General features: G+C 42.7%; 1 protein-coding gene across 14 annotated transcripts in view; it reads right to left on the bottom strand.

The window, feature by feature from the left end:
- The window catches only part of GPR65 (G protein-coupled receptor 65), a 143483-nt gene that overhangs the window by 99438 nt on the left and 23724 nt on the right, over nucleotides 1-20321 (bottom strand). The window lies entirely within an intron of this gene.

Raw genomic sequence — 20321 nt, 5'->3', positions numbered from 1 at the left:
GGAGCACACGAGCATCAAGGCTGGACACTCAAGTGAAGGGCCAGAGCTGGACAGCAATATCACGTGGAGCCTCAGGGCCTGGATCCTTCACCATTTTTCCAGCATCATATAACCTCCAGTAGGGGTGAATGAAAGAGCCCCAAGAATGACTGAAGCTTTCTCAAACTGAGCACCCCCCACCCTTATCCCCAGGCCCTCTGAGAATCACGGATGTAAAAATTCCAGAGTCTCTTTCTTAAGAAAGGATCTTTCCTAAGAAGGGCCCTTTTGGCAGGTTCTGAGTTCCAAAGTTTTCTCTAGTAACTTTGGAATGGCTTATGTTTATTAGATGCAGTTTTCCAGGTACACCTAGATTCAATCTGGAAGAGACCTCCAGCCTCATGGAACCCTCACTTCACAGATGAGACAAACTCAGGATTTGGCCAAAGTTTCATAGCAAGAGTGTCGTTTCACTAGGACTAGAATTCAGGTCGCCTGCCTCCCATCCCATTCCTACATCCATCACATGCTTTCCACTTCAGTAAAGGTAACTTGATCCAGAAGCACAATTTATTTCTAACCTCCTGCTATTAAATGTTAACTGCTTCTCGGTTTCCATTCAACTTATGAAATCACATCGTGAATGTACAATGGGAGAAATTCAGCAGGATGAATTCTTTACTTTTGGACCCCCTACTGTTCTCACATATATTACTACAACTCTCAACAGGGAATTTGAGTTTCGAGGAGACAGTGAAATAAATCCTGTGGAGTCATTACATCATGTACAGCCACTGTGGGATAAACATCCACGGAACACACAATGCCTCTGGCAGGCTAACAGCTTGTTTTGAAAGAGGCTTGTCTTTAGAAAAAGATATTGAAAGGGAAAACAACTTACTTTTGTTTTTGATTGAAAAACAAGGCAAATTTAAAATGTGTTAGTGTGTGTCCTTATTTGTGTCTGGTAATTTCTTGCAAAAACCTCAGTCATTCATATATAGATCTGTAGTGGCACATCCCAAATGACTGTCAGGGAGTTTGGGTCTCTGAGACATTTCATGAGAACACACATGGAGAGCTACAGCCTATGCCTCCCTCTTGGAGTGTCATTTTGCCCATTTGGCGTACTAAAGGCTTTGGAGGTCCTTTTATTTAGTCCATTTGCAAAACCTCTTTGGCCATGGAACCCCTGTTAATTCTTTTCATTTAATACCCTTAGAACTCAACTTCCAGATAATACTCTTTGGAAAGTGCTGGTTCATGATGACTCTCCAGGAGCTTAACACTCCAGGAGGGGCATTTTGGGTCACAATGGCTCTCTGTGGGGGTCTGATAAACGTAGCTCATGCTGTGAACCCATCACCAAGGTGACCTTTGACATCAGCAGATTCTCTTAAGTATGTCACAATGCGACAGTGTCTTTCAACGTCTGTTTCCAATTCCTGCATGTTTGAATTACTCTTAATGAGTATTAGCTATTAACCATGGTTGAGACCTAGACCTCAGCAGAGACACCCCTGACCCTCCAGCTCCTGCTTTCATGCTGACTCTGTCACCATGGCAGAAACCTTAGTATTTACTCTGTGTTAACAAGATGTCCTTCCCCCAAGCATCAGGAATTCAGTCCACGGAAGACTTGGATGCTCACAGATTACTTTATCCTTCCTTGCTTTTTATCCCTCTTCATTCTCTTCTCCAGCCCCTCAAAGGCCATCTAATTTCTCCTCGATATATGCATGCAATTTTGGAAACTACTTTGTTTTGACATTGTCCTTGGGAGGACTCCCCTTATACCCCAAGTATCAAATACGTAACGAAGTGTTTCCACCAAACTGATGGAATATTCTTCCAAGAAGAATTCTGATTACATGTTCCCATAACATCATTATTGAAACGACATATATATAAAAAGAGAGGGAAGATGCCAATAATAGTGCTTGCTCAGTGCATGCAAGTTCCTTTCTCCCTTCCTCTTTCTGTTGGTCTGGAAGTGCCACAATCAACTCTGGCTGCCCAACCATGTGAGAAGCTTTTAAGATACATCTGGGCTCAACTTTTAGAGATTCTGATTTAAATGATGGAATCCATGCATCAATTTTTAAAGCACCCCAGGCTATTCGATTGTAGACATTAAGGTAGTGTTTCACTGATTCAGAACATGGAACCGATGAAGGTGAAAAATGCCATCACTCACCAAATTATAAGAAAACAGAAATATTGAAAGATTCCACAGGCTGCTAATGTACCTGGTCACTCACAGCTTCTATTGAACTATCTACCTGATCATCCATAGCTCTTCAAATACAGCTTTCCTACCAGATGCTCAGAAGTGCAGGACAACATAGGGATTTGTCTCAGTTTGTATCCATTGAACTTCACTCTAGTGAGAAGGGGAAAATACATCTGTAACATTGGGGCCCTTTCTTTATAGCTGTCACTAGTATGATTTTATAGTTAAAATTTTATAGCCTGGGATGAATATTCAACCAGCTTCCACGCACCCAGTGCAGGGCACTAGACCACTAGTAGTTGACTGTTAGGGCCATTCCTTATACCAAGTATTTTAACCTGGGCTTCCTTATAAGCACAGCTTAACGCAAAGGGCTGATTCCAATCCCAGAGATCAGTAGTGAAGGACATGGAGAAAACAGAAGGGATATAAGGAGAGCTAATATGAGGATTTGTTAACAAGCAGGCTGCCACTAGGTGTGACTGACTGCTCAATTCTAACCCAGTGGGAAACTGATGAGCAGTATCCCTTGGTTATCCATTTCGTACGGATGACTCACCTAGAGTCTGGAAGGGACAGGACTAGAAAACTAGGGACGAGAAAGTCTGGGAAGAGGTATACAGATTGGCCCATAGGAGTGTGCACAAAGCATGCAGATATAATTGCCCACAGAAAACACCTACTTCAAAGGGGTGTCTCAACAGCCAGAGGGAAAGGCTGACTCGTGCTGAGTAGGTCAGCCAATCTGTCTCATTGATTTGCCTCTGTGCTGGACAATGGGCCCAAGAACAGAGTGGTCATGTGGCAGAGACAGAGGCTTGTACAGGCTCCCTCTGACCTAGCTAATGCTACTCTTACATGCCTAACTTGCCAGGAGCAGAGACCAAGGAGATCAGCCAACCTTTTGGAGCAGGTGGATTATAACAGACATCTTCCATTCTTGGGTGACAGAAATGTGTCCTTTACTGGAATTGATATTTAATCTGAATATGAGTTTGCTTTATGAAGAGTTTACACATAGTTGTATTGTAACAACTATGGGCAAACAAAGGCAAGGTAAACAAGGACTCAGACTCCTCAGAGATGAAGGTCAATGTCACTTCACTAGTTCACCAACCCACACCAGTGTCCTCTTGGTCGCTCAGACAAGAATAATTTCCTAAAGCACAAATTTGATCATGTCATTCTAGCTTAAAACTTTTTAATGGCTGCTTATTGACCTTACCATAAAAGTCCAAATTATTTATCTTAACTACGACACTCTCTAAGATTTAACTTCTGCTTCTTTCCATGCTTTATCTTTTGCCACTTCCTTCTTCACGGTCAGGCTACGACAACACTGAACTACTTTCATTTCCTTAAAATGGAGCCAGGCCTTTCTATCTGCTGCCCCTTAGCCTGAAATACCCTCTACCAGTTGATTAATGCTTACTCAGCTGTTAGATCTCAGAGGAGGCAGCAAATGTTCTTGGACGTTTTCCTGGATGCTGTAAAATTGAGCTAGTATTGGTCATGCCCACTGACCCTTCTTAGCCCTTGCTGTAATACTCACTATGTGGTATTGTGTATCCCTGGATCCGCTATTAGACTATAAGCTTCCCATACTCCAAGCACCTAGCAAAAATTAGGCACTTGACAAAAATGTTGAAAGAATGAACGAATCAAGTGTTTTTCCTTTCTCTCTATTAAGTTGTTTACTATCCCTTATGATATCATTTAAAAAGATGGGTGTACTTTTCTTCCCCTCACATGCTTCTCCAAAGTACTTAAGAAGTAAATGAAATGGAATAGAACAGCATGAAATTGATTGAGAACTTTGCCAGGGGTAAATTTTATATCGCTGGGCTTAACCTCTTATAGCTATCACGTAGGATGAATAGACTAAACTGCATATATAGACTATGTGCAGTAAGTCAGAATGACAAATGCCACATGATTTCACTTATATGTGGAATTTAAAAAACACAACCGATATTAAAAAAAAAAAAGCAGAACGGATACATAAATAGAACAAACCGATAGTTGTCAGAGGGAAAAGGGTGGAGGGAATGGGAAAAATGGGTGAAAGGGAGTGGGGGGGGACACAGGCTTCCAGTTATGGAGTGAATAAGTCACAAGGACGAAAGGTACAGCACATGGAGTATAGTTAATGGTATTGTGGTAGCGTTGTATGGTGGCAGATGGCAGCTACGTTTGTCGTAAGCGTAGTATAACATATAGCCTTATTGAATCACATCCGAAACCAAGGTAACACTGTGTGTCAACTATACTTCAATAAAAGTAACTTGCAAACCATTTAGCATTCTTAGTTTTTATATTTCAAAAATCCGTTGTGATATTTTTATCACAAGAGTGGTTGCAAAACTGATCATGCTGTCTCTTGACCATTCACCTCACTGATGGCCTTGAGCTTTATGTGGTATCATAATAATTAGAATTTAGACTTCATAGTGACTCTCAGAGAACAGCAATTCAATATGGTCGGTCCCTGCTCTGCTGTTAACATGGGGTCCTCAGGAGAGAGTGGCAGTCAAGTATCTGCCCCATGTATCTGTAATGTGCACACACATGTCCCATGAAATTAGAGGGACAAAACTCCCCTGCATCTTGATTCAATGGGGATCAATCAGATTTACTGTAAGAGAGAGAAAGACAAAAAAAACCCAAAAAACCAAAAAACCCTGCTCGAACAAAACGGAAACAAAGTCTATCTAGTATGGTGGTCAGAGTCACGGTTTTGGGACTCAGATATTTGAGTTGAAATCTTGTTCTGCTTTTAGCTTCTCCAAACTTCAGTCCTTTTGTGTACAATGGAGATAAAAACATCTACTTTGCACATCCTGTGGGGGGAATTAAAATATTGGATGTAGAGTCCTCAGCACATGGTCCACTTTCATTGTTCTCACGGAGGCTATCACTGATGAGTTCTCAAGAAACTGGGACAATAAGGGAATCTGATCAAAAGAGGTTCAGAAACCAGAATATTTACAAAGGGATTGGCAGGGCCGGGTGGGGCGGGGCAGTGAAGAGAAGGAGGGGGTGAGAGGCAATGAGGGAAGTGGTGGCCATTTTCTCTAAAGTAGTTTTTATCAAACCACAGCTTCCAATCTGGGGGTCAGAAATCTAGGCAACCTAGGAGCCAGCAGTGCAGAAATGAGTTGTGATAAGCTCAGCTATATTATGGAAAACATTCTCAGCAAACTCCAGGAGAGACATAGCAGGAAGATCCATGGCTAATGTGCCGCTTTTACAGGACTTTCACAACTCACTGGGACACATGGGGACGTTGTGTGCATTTGCCTACTCATAAACATATAATAAGCACAGTGACTCACTTGTCAAGCAGAAAACTTGAACTTTTACAGTAAATCATCTCCTTACAGCCAGCCTGGAGTCAATGGGAGGTTAATTTATCATTAATTCATTTCAACATTCACCTGGTAAAAAATGCCACAGATGGAAAAGAGTTAAATGGGCTTTGGAACTTTTCTTGATGTAAGAATTCATAGCCATAAATAAAGCATACTAATCTATTTCTTAGGCTCACGCACGAAGGTTTAAATGATCAGTATAAAATTAGTGCTTTATTATTCACCAAACACTTTCATATCCAGTTTTTCATTTGTACTGAATAGTAAATACCATTAGATGGGTAGGGGAAATGTTATCTCCATATTAAAAATGAGGAAACTCAGCCTCCGAGAGGTTATCTGGTTTGCTCAAGGTTTCACAGAACTAGTAAATAAAGGAACAAAAACTCTAACCCCAAACCAACAAAAAGCCCCAGTGGACATCATGGGTGCTGCTGTCACGTTTGCTCACAACCCCGTGTGCCTCGATTGATTTTTATTATAGATGTTTGGCAGGCAACGTTGCAGTACAGGAATTTAGACGTGGGCCTACGTTCAGACATCTCATGGATATTTCCCTGATTTAGCCCGTGAGGAGAGTGTGACTATAACTGAGAAATGGAATACTTGTCTGTTCCTCATCCAGACATCCTTCTCCACCCAGCTTTGTGCCCCAGAGGCTGACCTCATGAGCCACAGCAACACAATTCCTCACCTCTGGCTTCCTAGCAGTTCAGTTTGTTGAATAGGGAGCTCCTGCAGAAAACTGGAAGGAGGGGAGAAGAGAAAGGTTTGGGTATCTGTCCCTTCCCCCAGCTGCTATTTGGAGCCTGTATCCTTAATAAAGGTCACAGCTTCAGGCCAGCCACACTCTGCAGACAGCCCTCTGCGCCTCCAGGTTTGGGAACCAGCCCCTGCTTTTGCCCCTTCAGCTCCAGCGGTGTCTTTGTCTCTGGCCCTTCCCGACATTACCTTTCAGGATGCACATTGTGGAAAGTATCTGTCCTTGATGCGGAGGAGTCCAATTTCTCCCCTTTCAGAAATTAAATAAACTGGGGCGCCTGGGTGGCTCAGTCGGTTAAGTGTCCGACTTCAGCTCAGGTCACCATCTCACAGTTTGTGGGTTCGAGCCCCGCATCAGGCTCTGTGCTGACAGCTCAGAGCCTGGAGCCTGCTTCGGATTCTGTGTCTCCCTCTCTCTCTGCCCCTTGCCGGCTCATGTTCTCTCTCTCTCAAAAATAAAAAAATAAACATTAAAAAAATAAAAAAAAAACCCAAATTGGATAAACCTATATCCCTTTCAATCGAGAATAATGCAAGGTGTGTGTCTGATGTCACAGGTGTATCTGGACCACACAGTCTAGAAGGAGCAGTCTCAGAAACAGACTCTCCTCCCTCCCTCTCTAGATAACCTCATTCTGACTTTCCTTTGAGAAGCCACCCTCTCTTCCTCTTTCAGTCTCCAAAATTAAGATGTGACCGCCCTACACTCCAGGAGCAGGCATGGTCTATGAGAGTTGAGAACTGTATACCTCTAACTGTAACGACTGCTTTAAAGTGAGGAACAAAGTCAGGGGAACCAGAATCATGATTTTTGCCAAAAGTATCAGGAAAGAGACTCTCTTCCCACTGGATTTTCTAAGCTGTGGAGCCTAAGTCTGGAGGTTCCAGGAACCATCTTTGACATGATATAAAATCTTCTAAAATACAAAAGGCAGAACAGGAAGATGGCAAAAAATGTGCTCCTGGCAACATGAGCTGAGCATCTGAATTCAGCCATACCTGAAATTGCCCCTGGACTTTTCTTCTCTAGACCAATAATCTTTTTTTTCCCTTCAGACGGTCTGATTTGTCACGGGCCTCCAAAAGAATCTGCAGTAGAGGAAAAACTCTTGACCTGGGAGATGTGAACCTTATTCCAATCTCTGTCGTGGAGAAGTTGTGGGATCTTTGGTAATTTATTTTACCTCGCTGGGCTCAGATTTCTTATCTATAATAGAAGAAACATGTAGTAGATGTTCTTCAAATGCCTTTCTAGAACTAAATATGGAGGAGGAGAAACAGTGGCCAATCTTCTAACTCAGGTAGAACTAGGAAGGAAGTTAAGTCTTGTTCCAGCACTTTCAGGATAGTAGAGGGGCGACCTGTTCTCGGTCCAATCAAGGCTACTGCAGAGAAAGACTATACCCAGCCCTTGTTAGCCACATTGATATTCCTAAGAGATCCCATGTCGCCCTACCCCCTTCAATTCAATCAACCAAGCACAGCACGTAATTTTCATATCTCTCTTCAAATCTAATCACATCAAATGACCAAATACATATTCAGTGCCTACTATAAGCAAGATGTGGTTATAGGTGTTGTGATTATTAGCATTCTGTCTTTATGTGTATCTTCCTTGGAAGAGACTGAATTCATTTTCATCAAATGAATGCCAGAGAAACAGATGAGCTTTGGAGAAAAGAGGAAGGACACTTTTGAAGAGTGTTTAATCCTCCTTATTATCCACCCACCCATCCTTCCAGCACCCAATGACCAGGATATTGTTTCTAGGCTCTTCACAGTAGCTCGGTTTTCTGCTGTTGTTTCCCAGTGGATGAAACTTTAGCTTAAGTAAGCTAGCCTTATGTAAAAAATGAGTGTACCAGCATAATCCTACACAATTTGCCAAACATTTGTTGAGTTGTGAGGTCACATTTTTACAGACTACATTTGCATGTGGGAAAGAAACTTATTCTCCTGCCCTGGAAACTCCATTCCCACTGATGGTGGGGGAAAAACACTTAAAATTTGTACAAGGTATTTCAGTCTGTGCTGGCTTATGCAATCTCTTAAAGACTTGTTTAGTATCTTTTGGATAAACGGTCAAATCCAACAAGACTCCTGTTGCCTTTAGGACTCCTTTTAGATATCCCACAGAATGGCACCTCCCATAAGATGGCTCTTGGGAGGAAAGGAAAGCTTACCTGTCCTCTCTGCAGAGGGGGAAGGGGGTGATGTCTACCTGCTGGTCCTGGTGCTGGCTGCTCTCTGGTCCTCTCTGGCCTTTGAGAAGGTGTCCTGCCTGTCCATCTGGCATCTTCCTGATAGTCAACATGACTCATGATCTGACCTAGTGGGGGTCTAGTGTTCCCCCTAACCTGTGTCCTCACTCTATCTGCAGATCTTCTAGATCTTAGCAGTCTGCTCCATCCTGTCCTGGGTCTAGGTTATCCACCTGCAGCTTCTGCCACAGAGATCACATTTCCCCCGTGGTGATCCATGGTAGACCCATTGGCCCTCCTCACTCTTCCGTACCCTCCCACCTCTAGGAGCATGTGAGAATGCTTAAATACCCTCCTTGCCCCTGCCCCATGAGTCTACCAATCCCCAGGTATCTTTTTTTGCATAAGCATGGTATGCCCCATGTCTATTTTCCCGTTTCTTGCTGTTTTCCCATTTTGGTGTGGGAGTTCCCTGAAGATGGTCCCCTCCCTGGTCCCCAAAAAGACTATGGAGCAGAAACCCTCTCTGTTTCTGACTTTTTTCATTGACCTCTCCAGGTGTGATGTCAGGGACATGTCCTCTCTCTTGCTCTAGCTTTCTCTACCCTATGGCTTTCTTCTAGAATCAGACGGTCTATCTGCTTCATCTTTCTGTCCAGTGAGACATCACAGAGTAGTATTTTCTTTCATGAACTATGACTTTTGGACAACTCCTTCCTTTTTCCTGGGCAATAAACTGGGCTTTAATGATGGAAGGGCATTGAGAGAACATCACTTATATGGGAATGGAAAGTGTAATCACTTTAATATCTTCTAAATATGATTCCTGCTACATCTAGAATGTATAGAGCTCTATGCTCTTTTCCAGGAAGGGACCTAAGCATTGGTTTGAAGGACACACAGAGGTGAATAAAACATGGTTTCTGCTCTCAAACAGCTTTTGACCTAGTGGAGGGGATACAGGTGAACACCACTAGCTAAGGCATGGCAAAGAACCCACATGTGTCCTCACCACCATGCCATGAGACCAGAGAGGGGAAAGACTGTCTAGCTTCCTTAATCTGACAGCTTTCAGTCTAATTGCTTCTTGTCAATTCCGCTAGTTGGAGACCATAGCCAGAAACCTTTTCGGTCATGGTTTTTGAGTTTTGATGATTTCTGCCTCTTAGCAGCCACAGGTTAGGACTGAACTCGAGACTGGAAGGGACCCACAAATATACCCCTTGCCTATGGATCGTATGCCAGTTGTATCCTTACTGTGGGAGAGGTTGTACCTTTTTTCTGGGGAGGGGTAATTGATAAAGAAGGGCCTGGGATACGGCTGCATTATATTAGAGCAGGAGTTCTCAGAAGTATGGCCTGCCTACATCAGTTCCTGGGGAACTTGTCAGAAATGCCCCACCCCACCCCTACCGGATCAGAAGCTCTGGGAATGGGGGTGTGAAGGAAAACCCTACCCAGTTTTTCCCTACAGTATGTGTTTTGCGTGTCTTTTTTTACTACTCACACAAAACACTCCACTTCTGACACTTCTGGTCACCACACGTGTGGGAATTTTTCTCCACAACAAACAATTCTGCGGCACGAGCTTGGTGTCCCGCGATGTAACGCAATTCTGATGCTGTCTACCTGGAGACAGGGTCGGATCCCACTGGTTGAGGGCTCAGTTCTCCACGACTGTTTCCACCCACTTCAGATGCCAATTGCAAGTGGTAGGTTTCAGGTTACCCACAACTTCTGTCTGATCTGACTACAAAGCAGGCTCCCATAATCCCTCCTTGGGTTCCATTCATCTGCTAGAGCTGCTCACAGAACTCTGGGAAACAGTTACATGGACCAGTTTATTAAAGGAGGTGATAAAAGATACAGATGGACAGCCAGGTGAAGAGATTCATTGGGTAAGGTCTGGGAAGGTCCCAGGTGCAGGAGCTTCCATCCCTGCGGAGTTGGGTGTGCTATCCTTGCAGGGTGAATGTGTTTGCCCACCTGGAAGCTCCCTCAACTCAACTTTGGGGATTTTTAAGGGGTTTTCCTCAGGTAGAGCATGATCAATCATGCACTCCATTTTTAACCCTTTTCTTTTCTCAAGAGAAGGGGGGTGAGGCTTAAAATTCTAACTTAAAAAAATATTTGGTTTTGAGCGAGCAAGAGAGAGAGCAACAGAGAGAGATGGAGACTGAGCAGAGGAGGGGCAGAGACAGAGAGGGAGAGAGAGAATCCCAAGCAGACTCTGCATCATCAGCACAGAGCTCAGTGCGGGGCTCAAACCCACGAACCTTGAGATCGTGATCTGAGCCGAAACCAAGAGTCAGACGCTAACCGACTGAGCCACCCAGGCGCCCCTGAAGATTCTAAACTTCTAATCATGTCTTGTTCTCTCCAGTGACCAGTCTCATCTATGCCCCATCCACGAGCCCACCCAATCATCTCATTAAAGCAAGACAGTCTTATGACTTAGGAATTATAAGACTTTCAGGAGCTGTATGTCAGGGATGGAGTCAAAGACCAAATATTAGAAACAGAGATGCCCCTAGGACTTTTATCACTTAGGAAATCCCAAGGGTTTCAGGAGCTCTGTGTCAGAAACCCCGTCGAAGACCAGCTATGGATGTCTTATTATAAATCACAATGTTGTAGCAACACAGCATTCCATTTTAACAAGTCTTCCACATCACTCTATTGCATGCAAAAGTCTGAGAACTGTGACTCTAGTCTCTAAAACTGTGCAACTCAACACCTGGACCCAGGGCCTGGCAGCATCAGCATCACCTGGGAATTTGCTAGAAATGCAGTGTCTCAGTGTCTGCCTCAGAATTATTGAACAAAGATCTTTTGAACCAAGATTCCCAGATGATTCTTATAAACATTAAAGTTTGAGAATCATTGCTCTAGTGATGGGACGTACAATCAACCTGGCTCATAGGTAGGTCATAGGCAGACAGGATTTTTTAGAAGAAAAGTATGCTTCTTTCTCTCTGTTCCAGCAGGCCACCTCCAGTCAAAGCTTTGACATCTGAGAGGCAATGGTCACACTAAAACCCAATTGTGCACACACAAAAAAGCAGCTTTATTTTGCCTCACTGGTCTCTTCTTCCTTCTGAGACACCAACCTGCTGAGTAGCAGGGTACAAAAAGTTATTCTGCTTGTGAATTAAAAATATCTCGACCCCTTCCTGCATAAACTGTCTAACTGGTTTAACTCAGCTACTTTGGGGTAAACACTCAGTTTTACAGGTAAGTTCCACGTACCCTAGCTCCTCCCATGATGGCTCTGGAGTGGAAGAGGCTTACATGACCTTGTGATGGCAGGGGTGAGGCCAGGTTAAGCTGCTCATATGGCATTCTATGCCAATCAGAAAAAAATGCATCTTCCTTAAGACACTTTTCTTCCAGTCATGCTGATTCTGTTAGAATACTTCGCTGCCAATGCTCCAAAGCTGCCATAATAAATGTATAAATCCACAATGTCTGTGAAATGAACGGTGCCCTCAGACATGGATTTCTTGTGCAGTGCTCAACCAGCACAACTGTATGCTAATCTCTATTTGGGTACTACACTGATATGCTTCATAATGAATATGGGATTTCTCCCAGAGGCTTGCAGATGTCTGTGGGGAAAGCAGATTGCTAGCATTGACTCTTCCCTCTCACCAACTCTGGAAGTTCCCACTGCTCCTCAGGTTGTGAGGTTGAACATTTGTCTCTGACATATTTATTCTAATTTTTCCTTGTCTCATCCCCAGGGCCAGTGGGGTCAGGATGCCAGGTTTTTCTATTTTTTTGCATAATAAGAGCTTCGTTTATATCATAACTTGCTCTCACTTCCCTTATAGGAGACTCCAAGTGTAAGTCATCTAGTTTGGTTCTTGATATGAAAAGGAAGCCTGAGGAGTTTCAAAATTCGTTTCTTTCTCCATAATGTCTAGCTTTTGACACTCTGCTCACTAGTGACTCACAGATAATACTGACTTCCTTTTTCTAGCTAAAATTCACCCTTTTTCTGAAGTGTGAAAACACATCGCTTTAGTGAACGGGCCCCTCAAGGCAGCAGCATTTATTAGATTTGAAAATATATCAGGAAAGGTCTTACAAAAATTGAATTATTTTACCTTTCTCTTGCAGAACTTTATTGAAGCCTGTAAAAAGAAGCTCAAAGACTCCAATGTCTTGATTTTTTTTTTTTTTTTTTTTTTTTTTTTGGTAATTCCCTGATGTGAGAGCCTTGGTAGACATTTTCTGAGTCTCAGGTTGCAACAGGAAAAGTTTAAATGATTATTTTGCTACCATTTAATAACAATGGCCAGTAACTTCACCAGCGAGACATGTCCTCATTGCCCTCTCCATTATACATCTTCAGCCCCGCTTATTCAACCATCTTACAGCACCCTCACTTCCACGTTCCACATTCCAGTAAGACCCTTTGGGGTTCTAAGAAGGAAAAAACCCTGACTCAGATTGATTTAAAGAACAAGGAGGTTTATTTGGTTCATGTAACTGTAGTGTGCAGAGGCTCATCACATCATAGGACCCAGGTCCAGGGCTCTGCAATTCCCTGAGTTCTTCTTTTCTTCCACGTGATGGATATTTCATAACCACAAAATGGCCATGAGATTCCAGTACCTTAACTGCCTAGCACATCGTCCAGAGCAAAAGCCAGAGCCGTTATCCTAGCATTACGAGCAGGTTAGGTCGCATGCCCACCACTGAACCCACTGAATCGTTGGTCCAGGGCATTGGGCTGCTTTGATTGGCTTAACTCAGGTGCATGGCCCACTCCTGAAGCCAAGAACTAATGGATTTTGAAGGGAATGTCAGACGGTTTCTACTCAGTCTTGTCAATGAGCCCTGTGCCCCAGGATAGTCAGGGAGGCAGCAAAGAGCCAGTGAGGTTACACTGGTAACATGACAGCTTAGGTAACATCGGTGGTGATTTGTTAGAGACTGGAAATCGAAGAGCACTCCTCTATTTTCTTAGCATGGTGTGAACCTCCCTGATTCTGGTATGAACCTGAAAGAGGAGGACAGCCCAGTAATGACTGAGATGGAATTTCCTATAGCTTGGTGGTATCTGGGCTGGGAGTTGCAATTAAATTCATTTAAAGAAAAGGTAGCAATTCATATATAAATTATATATAAATATACATATATATTTAGCACTGAATCAACGAACAGACTCATGTCATTGAATAGTCTGCAATACGATCAAGTCAATTTTCTTTTCTTTCTTTTTTTTTTAAATTTTTTTTAACATTTATTTATTTTTGAGACAGAGAGAGACAGAGCATGAACAGGGGAGGGGCAGAGAGAGAGGGAGACAGAGAATCTGAAACAGGCTCCAGGCTCTGAGCTGTCAGCACAGAGCCCGACGCGGGGCTCGAACTCACGGACCGTGAGATCGTGACCTGAGCCGAAGTCGGACGCTTAACCAACCAAGCCACCCAGGCGCCCCGATCAAGTCAATTTTCTAACATCTTACCAAAGATTTGGGGAATGAACATCATAAAATTTCTTATAAGTAAGGAATGATAGATGGAAATCAACATGACACGACCTGTTTTTATGGATTAAAGATGAATAATATGTCATTGATAATATCTGTATCTGTTTTACTTTAACAAATGTAAAAAATGTTAATTAAGGCTTTCTAAAAAGGACACTCTCTCTCTTCAAACTTACTTTCCCATATAATCTTGAAAATCTTCAACCAAAATCCAAATCGTTACAAGGGTTTCAGATACTGAACTCTAGGGCTAGGACAAAGTAAGAAATTGTACCATTCTTAGTTCACTCCATTAACTAACTTATCATTTATTCACTCAACAAACAATTCTGATTACTAGTGAGAACACCCTTAATAGTAGTCCTTTTAGGGGTCAGAACAAGATTTGTAGAGCAAGAAGGAGAATCTCCGCTTATCTCAGACCCTGCTTTGCCTTGGCAATCCTTTAATCCGAGGAAGACTGGGCAAGTGTTACAATGAAGTAAGTAGGTCTTCCTTTCCCACAGTCCCTTTGAACACAGACATCACACTTTCCCTTCTTGGATGAACTGCCAGTGATGCACCAAAGGCATTGCCCTGAAGACTTAAAATGGCTTTCCTTAGCATCAGCAAGTGTCATCTCCATGAATGGGTGAATGGCATGAGAGCATACTTTTTAGGTATATATATTGAAAAACACTGATAGAGCCTAATCGATCTGGCCCTCACGTGCGTCCTTGCAAAGATTCATGGTACACCTCTCTGTGGCATTTCTACGGAGGCACTTTTTAGTCCATTATTTCAATCCTTTGATGTGATATAATTAACTGTGAAATGAAATCAGGGTTTCCAAGTTCATCCATTTGTTAGTAAGTGTCAATAGTCTTGGAGCCAACACCATAAATTGTACAATAATTTTGAACAGGATTCTTTTGGAAGGATGTTTACAAGTTCAATTACATACCCGAGGGGGATCAATGAAATGCCAGGAACTCACGTTAGTATTTTTCATAGCACCGGCAAGTCACATCATTGTAGAGCAAGATTTCTTGGTTGTATTTGATTTGAAATTAATGGAGCACACATTTCCTCAATAACAAAATTTATATTTTTATTCTCAGAGCTTGCGGCGAACAATACGGAGTCTTCCCTAGCTTGTTTTTTTATTGGCTTGCTTTCGGAACACATAATTGCGACATTATTTGAGAAATCATAACCTATTTTCTAAATGTGTAAAGATTCACTGGTGTTTCATAAAGGGCTTAAGAAAATTATAGGCAGAAGAAAAACAGATTAGAAGCCATTATGTGTTTAATGATAGGTAAACGCCGTTAAGTTATGACTGCCTTACTTATCTTTGGGGAGGTACAGATGTAAACGATTCAAAACAACAGATATATTTTTAGTGCTGAGATATCACAACAATAAATTTGAAATTAAAAGTCATACAGATATTGAATTACCTCTTGAATTTCCTAGATAATAATTTTATCATAGTAGACAGAACTGCAAACTTCTGATGTCTCAAATGTGTTACATGCCTATGTATGTGAAGGGTGGCCAGGATTTTCTTACACGGGTAAGACAACTAAATAAGTCATCCACGTTATACCCACAACCCTGCAGTAATTACACAGCGTAGCCTGTGTTCTCTTACATGTAGGGTGAGCAATTTTGAGCAGCTGGAAAAAAAAAATATGTGGAGTTTAAACCAAGTGAAATTATCTGATGATTACTGAGCTTTCCAGGAAGCACAGAAACAAGTCATGCGAACTGAATTTCAACATTTCCCCCCTTCATTTCCAATTTATAGGGGATATGTCTTGTGTCTTGGATAGAAAAACCGTCACATTATGGTACTCTGCTCTTTGGGAGTGGCGGTCAGCCCAGAACAACATACAAGGTTCTAACTAGAACATGATCGACACCTAGTGGCCACAGGCAAGTCCTCTGTGGGATTTGTCTTGGCCAGCAACACAAAATGTAGCAAGAAAAGGATCTTTGGAGGAGAAGGAATCCGAACTCCCACATAGCTCCCCCTCAACCAAGTTTGACCCAATTTTGCCATTGTCAGCTTGTTCCTGCAAACAAGGGGCGTTCGGCGAATGCAACTAAATAACATGAACTTAATCACCTTGTGCTCCATCTTTAAGCTGTATGAGAGGCCAAAAAAAATAAAAGAAACGAATGGTCATTTTTTTTTTTTAAGTTGAAACCAGTCAGGTGTTTATTTTATAAACAAAGAACAAAACAGGATGTTCCTGCTTTCTTTTATCTATTTATTAAAAAATTTTTTTTAATGTTTATTTATTTTTGAGAGAGAGAGACAGAGTGTGTGTGAGCAGGGGAGGGGCAGAGAGAGGGAGACACAGAATCTGAAGCAGGGTCCAGGCTCTGAGCTGTCAGCACAGAGCCCAGTGGGGGGCTCAAACTCACCAACTGTGAGATCATGACCTGAGCTGAAGCTGGACGTTTATCCGACTGAGCCACCCAGGTGCCCTGTTCCTGCTTTCTTCCCCATCAGTTATTCTTCCCCATCGGTTTCTGCCCAGAAGACGTAAATAAAACAACTCAGTCAGAACTGGGTTTTTCCAGAGTACTATTTTCCAGAATAGTCTTTGGCTGCAACTTCTGGCTGAGGGAAAAAGAAGGGAGTAGAGATAGGCAGAATCTTAACAATGACCCCTTGACTGCTGATCTAGTAAAAAGAAAATGAAAAAAACCCACGTGGCACATCATTTCAGAAATTAAAGAGGTAATACATGTTCTCCTAGTTGGTATTAGACATCTTACATAATAGTACAAACATGTGCTGAAAGATCCCAGGAATTTTTGTTTGTTTGTTTTTGTGAGATGGGGCAGGTTGTTGGGTGTGTGAATATGTGTTATTTGTATGTGCGTGTGTCTGTTGGAGGAACAGCCTACTGATGCATGGCAGTGTTCTCCAATGGACCTAGACAAAGACGTCTATTATCACAGAGGCCTTCTTGAGTCAGGGTGTTGTTGTAGCTGTTGTGCTTCCATAGCAACCTGTGGACCGGGTTAGCCAGCCAAGAACAGGGGCCCATGCATAAATGACAGATTGATGGCAGTGGTGGCTGGACTAAAAGAAGCCCAGGGCAAGACAGATGCGTTGGAAAAAGAAATGCCACCATGCCATGCATCACAGATTCTATTTTAAAGTTGGCATTGTGTAGGGGTGCCTGGGTGGTTCAGTCGGTTAAGCACTGACTTTGGCTCAGGTCATGATCTCACGGTCCGTGGATGTGAGCCCCGCGTCGGGCTCTGTGCTGACGTCTCAGAGCCTGGAGCCTGCTTCAGAATCTGTGTCTCCCTCTCTCTCTGCCCCTCCCCCACTTGCTCTGTGTCTTTCTCTCAAAAATAAATAAACATTACAACAATTAAAACTGGTGTTGTGTAATTCAAAATGAATAAGTTTGCAAGGTCAACGGAGGTAATTGGTAAATAATTGTTTATCTGATCATAACATTAAAGAATGGAAATATAACATCTTTAGGAGAATTTATGGCTTAAATTGCCAAGAGGAAATGGAATAAATGACGTTGGGGAAGCAGATTTGCCAAGGTTGCCCCTAAGCAGATGATGCTGTATCATTTGATCCAAATGAGGTGGTTATTTTTGGTATCTTTTAACTTCTCCTTCACCCACAAAGCTTCTTCAGACTAGGTAGGAATGGAGGTTTTAAAAACCTGTGCTCAGTTTGCTCACTGGCCTGTCTCAGATGTCTAACTTTAGAGTTCATGAAAATAAAAAATAACATCCTGAATAAGGAAATGAAAAGGGAGAAACTTAAACCAATTAAAGACGGACACCTGCCCATCTGTTCATGGTGACGTCACAGAATTGTGAAGTGCCAGGAGCAGGCGCTGTTGAGAATGTGCCACAGAGCCAGGAACAACGGAGACCCTTAAGTTACCTTAACGGATGTGCTTCGCCACCCGGAAGAAGTAAAGAGGGCAAGGGTGTGCTGCAGCCAGCCCTGGTCAGCTCACCTTGCTACATTCCTGCCCCAGTGTCCTAAGAACTCTTCTGTCTCTCGGTGACAGGGTTTTGGAGTGATGGGGGTTCAGAGCTGATGGCCAGGAGAGAATTCTTGAGGTGTTTTGGGTGCAAAAAAGGTGGTTTTATTAGAGCACGAGGACAGGACCCATGGGCAGAAGAGCTGCGCTGGGGTTGTGAAGAATGAATGGTTATATACTACGGAGTCTGGGGAGGTAAAGGCAAGAGGAAGTTTCCACAGGGATTTTCATATGCTAAAGAAGACTCACAGGACACTGGAGGCCTAGTTATTGTCAAGTGAAGGTTGTTTTTCCTTCTAGCAAATCATTACTATTAAAACGGTAGGGGGTTCCTGGAGAAATGTTATACTCCCCCTGCCTCAAGTATTTGCCAATGGGCTGAAGGTTAGAAAGAAATTTAACTTTACCTACCATTTCCTTCTTGCCTTTGTCCCCCATTATCACTATGGAGGGGTGATGTTGGGGCTCCAGGAAACCGAGTCTATAGGTTTCTGGAGATTAGGCTATGGATAAGATTGCCTTTTTTGCTTGTAATTTACTAAGATACTTGTAAACTGATGGAGACTTATGTCCTGCAGGACTGTGATCTCTGTTAACCATCTGTTTTCTTTCCTTTCCTTTGTTCTTGGGTAGCTGGGAGTTCCTGAGGAATATCAGGCATATCCCACTTGGGGGTGGGGCTTGGAGGTGACTTAGGGGGTGTGGGTTGGGCTGGGGGGTAGGATGAGGGGGGACGGGGTGGTCGGGAGCGGGGCAGGAGGGGTTGTTTGCAGGGTGTCAGCTTGCCTTATGCTCCCTCATCACTGGGTAGCTGTCCACATATCTTGACAAAGATGAGAATAACTAGTAATAATGAACATTTAGAGATCTCATCACAGTTTTACAAAGTGTTTTTCATGCCTACTTGTCAAAAGCAAGTGTTACTATTGCCCCCCGCAGTCTACAGAGACTGAGCCTTAGGGAGAGCATGAAAATTCTTTAAGGTCAAACAGTTCGTAAGTGGATGATGGGTGGCATTCCAATCTGGGTCTTCTGCCAACAAAGTCCCAGGAAGATAATAGTGACAAGGTCTTTCTCCTTCCAGACAGACTTTCCGTTCAATGGAGGACTGTAATTAGGAATTTAAAAAGCTTTTCAAAACTGAAGGGTTAACTTTCCAATGTTGGGACTGTAGGTGATTGGAGATCCTGTCTAGAGTGCTTTGCCCTGAAACCAGGAGAACATCCCCCAACCATGGGCTCTCCGAGACTGGCCTGCTCTGACAGGATGGATAGGCTGCTCGAAGATTTTGGCAGCTTGGTTCATTTTTAACTTACCCTACAACGTTCTAAATCAATGATTTCTGTTGCTAATCATTAAGTAGGACATTCTTATTAAGGGTGCCACGGATTTGTATTCGCCGCATCTCTTTATATAGCCAACTGAGGGAAAGTCCTGACCGGCTCTTCGTAACAGATCATCTTAGCCACTATCCATGTAACTGATTATATTGCCAGAGGTATTCATTAATAAAACAACTCTCCTTTTTTCCCTTATTCTGATATAAGTCCAATGACTCTCCCGAATAACTCTTCATGCATATATATCTTTTGCATCCCTACAGAAAGAAATGGTCGAAGTGTTAAGAACAAACAAACCAACAAATATAAAGGAGGAAAAGCAACTCTAGAGGGAAGTCAAGATCTTGGGGTTCAAGCCTGGCCCTGCTTCCAACCTAACTGTGTGATCTTGGACAAGACACTTAATTGGCATTTGAGTTTCCAGATGCGGGCAACATTGTTTCTGGACCTCTTACTTTTACAAGTATTCACGTTACAGGCTGCCAATAATTTACCAATAGTTAATTAACAGTCGAAACTCTTTTAATTACTCTTCATTTTAGTGGTGGATCTTTAGCTTTTAGGCATATGTAAGTGTATCTCAGCATGACCAGACAGAATCTACTAATTCTCCAGAGACTTTATGATCAGAAAAATGCAAAGAACAGAGAGTACGCAAACAGCCTCAGAGCAAGATGGCTTTCTCTTGTGTACCTGAACCATCACTGAAAACTTTAATAGAAAATGTAGACAGTATGTGCACTCACTGATTTATTAGTGTGTGTCTACAACCTCATTACTGAAAAGATATTAGTCGGGTTTTTATTGTTGTTGTTGTTGTTGTTGTTAACAGGTAATGTGAGGGCATCAAATGGTACCAAAACATTTGTAATCAGATCATTTTGCAGGGAGGAGGAGTAGAAGGATAGATCGGAAG

This window comes from Panthera pardus, unplaced genomic scaffold (assembly GCF_024362965.1).
Source record: "Panthera pardus isolate Hobbes unplaced genomic scaffold, ASM2436296v1 HiC_scaffold_24, whole genome shotgun sequence".
Lineage (NCBI taxonomy): Eukaryota > Metazoa > Chordata > Mammalia > Carnivora > Felidae > Panthera > Panthera pardus.
The sequence above is the reverse complement of the archived record's forward strand: the minus strand, read 5'-3'. Positions and strand labels throughout refer to the sequence as shown.